This window comes from Tinamus guttatus, unplaced genomic scaffold (genome assembly GCF_059628265.1).
Source record: "Tinamus guttatus ecotype Peru unplaced genomic scaffold, ASM5962826v1 Tinamus_guttatus_pri_ptg000247l, whole genome shotgun sequence".
NCBI lineage: Eukaryota > Metazoa > Chordata > Aves > Tinamiformes > Tinamidae > Tinamus > Tinamus guttatus.
In genome coordinates this window covers 1,877,236-1,883,235 of record NW_028288781.1, presented here as the reverse complement: position 1 = coordinate 1,883,235, position 6,000 = coordinate 1,877,236, and positions in this window count along the sequence as shown.

Sequence of the window (6,000 nt, the reverse complement as noted above, 5' to 3'; positions counted from 1 at the left end):
TCAATCTTCTACTCATCAGATTATGCAGAAAGAAATTAATTTGATTCTCTCAAAGTATGTAAACTTTTCAAAAGCATGTGCATGATTTAGGAGTCCAGAAGTGATGAGGCTAACAGGCCCAGAATTTTTAAAAGGTATTAAGCACCTGGAGATTCAGCTGGACTGATATTTCAATTTTATCTAGGTGACTAACTCATTAATTTCAGTGTAGTGAAAGTAGGCACTTGTGTGTGTTTCAGTTTTGTGCAAGAATCCCTCAGATTGCTGGGCATTTAAACAGCTTTCTACAGTCTTGCCTCTGAGAGCTGAAATTCCATAGGTTGCTCAGGCATTTCTGAAATTTCAACCTATTTTGATTTAAATGGAAAGTTATTGCACAATGCAATTATTTCATTTGCCTCTGCTAAGGAACCTGATCAATTTCTGTTTGTTTATGAAATATTTGAGGAAAGTAAAACCTACTGATTCTATATGACTTAATTTTAGGTCTTAGCAAAAAGAGCCCCCTTAATAGTTTACAGATGTATCCTCCTCTGAGTCATGCCAATGTGTTCTGAATAAAGAGTGTGGTATTTGAAGATTAAAAAGTAATACTGGTGGCATTATACCTATCCTATCAAGAATACACTTCCTCACTGAATATTATCAGCAAATCAACAACCAAAGCAATGAATGATTGCAGGTATAGCAGTGAAATGCTTAACATAAAAAGAGAATTAGATCTAAAAATAAACTGCTACCAACCCCACAAATCAGATAAAAGAGCAAGAGCCATAGTTTTGTTCTCTTATCCTTCTTGGGGAGTTAATTGTTTTTCAGCTTTGGCAGATAGGTTTCAAATGAAAAAGTACTGCTAAAATATGAGGGCATGTTTAGGGAGATGAGGTTCATTATAGCCAAATGAGTATGATGTACTGATAAATCGATAGAAAAATGAATTACAGAAGCTCTTATGCAAGTGTCATCAATCTCAGTTCTGAAGTCATCTTCAAGTTTACTCACTGCTGCTTTGTAGGCCTCTTGCTTGTTTTCCCTACTGCTTTCCGTGACAAGTTTACCCACAGATTGGCTCAATCCACAGATTGACCTTCTTAGTTCCTTCTTTCCCGGTCCCTGAATGAAGAGAGTAGAATGAAGTTCAGTGTTTCGAAATTTAATGCTTATAATCCAGCAACTATGTTTGGATTGGTCTTCTGATGGGAATTCATATTTGTGAAAACTTCGAAGAATTGTGATTTACTTTTGGTAAGCAAGTAAAATTAAAACAAAATCTCAAATGTTTTGAGAAGCAGGGCAGGGTAGAAGCAGATGTTCTTTCTGGGCCAAAACGAGCCAGGCAGCCCTGACCTTTAAATATATTATTATTAAAAGTTTCTGTTGGGAGAAACATATTTTAGTATTTAGGTGAAAGTGTATCTTGTTAAGACTATGGTTAGTTTAAAATGTCCTGGCTGGCTCTAGTGAGAACAGAGAAACGTTATCATGTTGTTAGGCTGGATTTCAGTGTGCTGACGGCAGTCTGCTTTTGTGTTGTGCAAGCGTCGGCCCAGCATCATGCAGCTGCTTCAAGCCCAGATCATCAGCAAAGCAAAGGAAGAGGTTAGAGCTTCTCTTCGGGCCCGTCCTTCCCCTATCCTGCTTCTGCTCTCCTGCTGCTTCCTGTTACTTCCCTCTCTCTCCCCGTTACTCAAGCACGCGGCGCCTGCTGATCGAGTCCCCTGCAGCCCATGTCCAAGCTCCTGCCCCTGCCCGCTCGCGGGGCTTGAAGGTCGTTCCCGGGACCCCATCTGCTGCTCTCCTGACATTCCCGGGCTGCTGGAAGCCCGGCACAACTCCTGCTTATCCTGCCCTGCTGGGCCTGGGTGCTTCTCCCCAGTGCAAATCCCGGAGGTGCCCCATGGCTCTGCCCAGGCTTCCCGCTTTCCTGGATCTGCTCTTGTTTTGAGCTCAGGCGCTTCTAATCCCTAGGAATGCACCCACCGCTGCTTTCCAGCTGCTGTGGAATTCCTCCCTTTCTTCATCTGCTCATATCCCTTGTTCCCAAAGGACACGGCTGGAGCTTGAAAGCGATAATTCATTCCACATGGCCAGCAGAGGAAGGTGAGCTAATAGTCAGAGCTCCCTGGTGCACTGTGGAAAGTCGCAGCACTTACTGCTTTGAGCGCCCTGAAGAGAGCGGCCGTTTGTCCCCGAAGGTTGCAGGGATCTCCTCGTGCAGGCGGGACCCAGTGGGACCGACGTGTCGTTCCTTCTTAAACTGCAGAAACAAAATGTAGCGCTTTCAACTGAAATGCCTAATTGTGAACATTCAAAGCATTAAATATTTTGACAGCTGAAGGAGAAAACATGTCCTGGAAATGTCCGGGATTGTTACTCACAAAGTGATGCAATGAGTAGAAAATCTAGTTACTTTACTACATGAAAAAGTGAAACCTTACAGTTCCTGGCAGAATCTAAATAATATCTTCTGTGGAATGGAAAAAGGGCAAGTAAAGGAAATCCTTTCTCAACCATTATTAAGTAGAGACAAACACTCTTCTTTAGGCTGAACTGAATAACACTCAAGCCAGACAAGCCCAGACTTTAAGGAACTTTGGATGAGGCTGTTAAAGATGTAGAAAAAATAGCTGGACATTTCCATGCGATAAATTCCCCTCTCTGACTCTATGCTGTTCCCATCTTAACCTCCTTTTCTTGCACACCCCCGCGCACACACACCCACAGGCTTGCACGGGCTTCCAGCACAGAGAGACTGGATGGTATAAGATCATCTGCCACCCTCCTCCCTGTTCCAAAACCAAAGGCAAATAAAGAGCAGAAGTCAGGTTTTATCCCTAAACAGTTGGAAGAAAAAATATTTCTGCATTCTAGATGGCTAGAGTTAAATTTATTACAACCGGCTGTCTGAAATACAACTATACAAGAGGGAGGGCACTTAAACTTCGAGCATCTAGTGCTGTCCCTTTAATGTGCTTAGCTGTGCTGCTTTGCTGAGTGGAAAATCTCCTTATTTAAGCCTACAAAGAAAATGAAGATTTACATTTCATGGCAGAATCTAAATAACATCTTATCTGTCCAAGTAAAAATCATGTCCATTACACTAGACTGGTTGGGTACATCGTCCTTTTAGTTTACATTGTTAGAGTGCTTTTCCATCAAGGATGTCATTCTCTCTCCCATCAGGTTTGCAGGGATTGCTCATGTGGCCTCTCTCTCTTCCCTTACCCTGCCCTTCCCATATGTTGTTTTACTACCACATATTACAAAATTGCAGCTATATTTTGTGAAGTCTTTTCCACAGGTTAGAGTAAAATGTATTTATAACAAAAGTAAATTCTTCATTTTAAAATGTCGAAAAGTGTATTTATTCAGAAAATTAAACTTGATGCTGCAAGCATATTATTGGGAGCACAGCTAAACTGTAAAAGCTATTTTAAATGGCACCTTGAAACCCTTTAATCATAGTGTGTTCTCTTTGTGGTTCTGTAAATGACTAGCATGCTGGAGGTCAAAAGATTGCATTTAGAAGAAGGCTTCACTCTTTATGGAGGAAACTGGAAAACCAAAGTTATATAAATAAGCTGTCTGCCTTGAGACCTCGGCACGTGGAGAAGCGGCTTGCTTCGTTGTCAAGCGCAGAGATGCTGATATGAAGATACTATGTGTTGTTTTGCTGGGCTTGTGGGCAGTTCTGCCTTGTTTATAGTGACAGCCCTAGGGCAGGGACCGTATATGCGTTCCCACTGCTAATAACCCTCTATACGGAGAGATAAGAACGCGCAGGCTGCCTGCTGCGGTCAGATATATGGGAGAGGGAAGCTCTTCTCAGAGTCAACAAACTAATTCACTCTGCTCATTCAAATTCTCTTAGGTTTATAACATTTGACCTTGGGATAAGGACAGCATCCCAATGATGTAATCACAGGTTTTTTCTGCCTTTCTTACAGAGAGCCTTAGTCTTTAGACCATGGGAACATAGGTTTATAGTAAAATTACTAGTGTCTCTGCCAAAATGTATGTGTATATGTGTGTATATATTTCATAGAGCTTTGTTGTGAAATGTGATATGCCAGGTAAGTTATTTATCAATATGCTTCTATGTTATTATCTGACAAATTAACCAATTACCCTACTAGGGCAACTGGGACACTTCATTGTCCAACCATGAGCAACCATAAATTTACAGTTAAATAATATAGAAAGCTAAATGCTGCAATCTGAAACTGATTTCCAGGTGCTTTTAAGGCTCAAAGGAGAACTGGGATGAGTGTAAACGCCTGACCTCTATGAGCCTGTAGGCACAAGGGGACAAGGAGCCCTTTCCTAGGCAGCACATGCAGACGCTAATTTATATTTTTAGCCTCTTTTCATACAGTGGCAGCTTAATGCTGAAAGAAAGTTTACATTATCCGAGTTGATAGCTAACAGTCAAAGTTGTTCTCTTGTCTCTGTATCTTTCAGTGACTGGGAAACTGATTTATAACAATACATGGATGCACTGAATTAGAAAAGACAGTTTTAGAGCAGTGACATGTTTTTTTTTCCTACAGCGCACACTCCACTGAGATAAGTCAAATACACTATCTGAGAGCTGTATGCACTCTGAAAGGTGCCCCTGCCTGCTCCCACTCTTGCTCTTTCCTACTTGTCCTTTTGCCTTCACCGGCTGCAGCAGGAGAGCAGCCCCAGGAGGCGCAGGGCCGCGACGAGGGGATCCAGCTTCTGCCCTTCATCCTGCCGCTTCACAAACAGTGCCAGAAAGGCCAGGACAAGGGGGGAACCCAAATCCCTGCCCGTGAATCCAGCGAAGCCCATCAGCCCAGGGACAGGAACAGCTTGCCCAGCTGCGTTGGGGCTTGGGCATTCAAGATCTTACCCAAACTTCACCCTTGAGCACCTCTACTGGCCTGCAAAGGCTTTGAATTTATGCCCAATTTTGCTTTTGGTTCTGTAATTTCCTATAATATTAAGGTTTTTTTTTTCCTCAAGGATCTTACATCTCCTAAACTCCCATTTACCAAGATATATTACAAAATAGATGCAGAATGTGCATATATATTATAAACGCAGCACTGATTTTCTAGGCTGAGATGAGCCCATTTGCAAACTAGACTTTATATGCTGTTTTCATTATTTTACTCAATGTAAGAGCAGTGATGCAGTTCAAATAGCAGTAAACTGAGGTTTGATTTGCAGTGTTAGGCCAATATTCCTTTCCCACCTGGTGGTACCTGCATAAGTGCATCCTCCTCCATGACCTGGGACACGTTTGACATGTTTCCAATACTAAAGCATTTGTCCTAGCTCTTCCAGAGTGCCAAAGCAATGAGGAACCCTGGAGAGATTCCTGCAAGGTGTCAGAGTGTGCAACTCTTCTCCAACAAGCTGAATCCAAGCTGAATACAAAATGGCTGCTTTGTCCAGCAGGCCTTTATGAAATAACACTTCAGTGTCCCAAAAGGAAAAGAATACCCCACCCACCGAAATATTTATATTCATCTGTTGCATTTTTTAAATGTCTCATAAGCTCTCTTTTGTTTTTGTTTTTTTTTTTTTTCTTTCTTTTTCTAGGAAGTAAAATAAAGGTCTTCAAATCCACGAGAAGTTCCGCGTTTGCGGTGTGGCTCTCTAAGGAAATTACCATTTTTTAATCTTCCCTTCATCTCATCCACACAGGAACAAAGTGGATTTTCAGGTCAGGTACCTCTCTTACTAATCAATAAGACGTCGTTGAAAAGTTGAGATTCAAAGCTATAGTAACAAAATACATATGGGACTTCCGTGCAAGTGAGGTACTTATATCTATACAATAATGAGAGTTGTTTGAATGCCTTGTCACCGCCAAAACCCAAATGGATTCTTGGCAGGGCTGTACCAGTCATGGAAATGAAGTCTTAATGATTTCATATTTTGACAAGGAGGTGGACAGGATGCATTTCTTTCAGCAAGCTTATCCCTTGAGGATAAATGCATCTGTGTACACAGGGAAATTGGGTCATA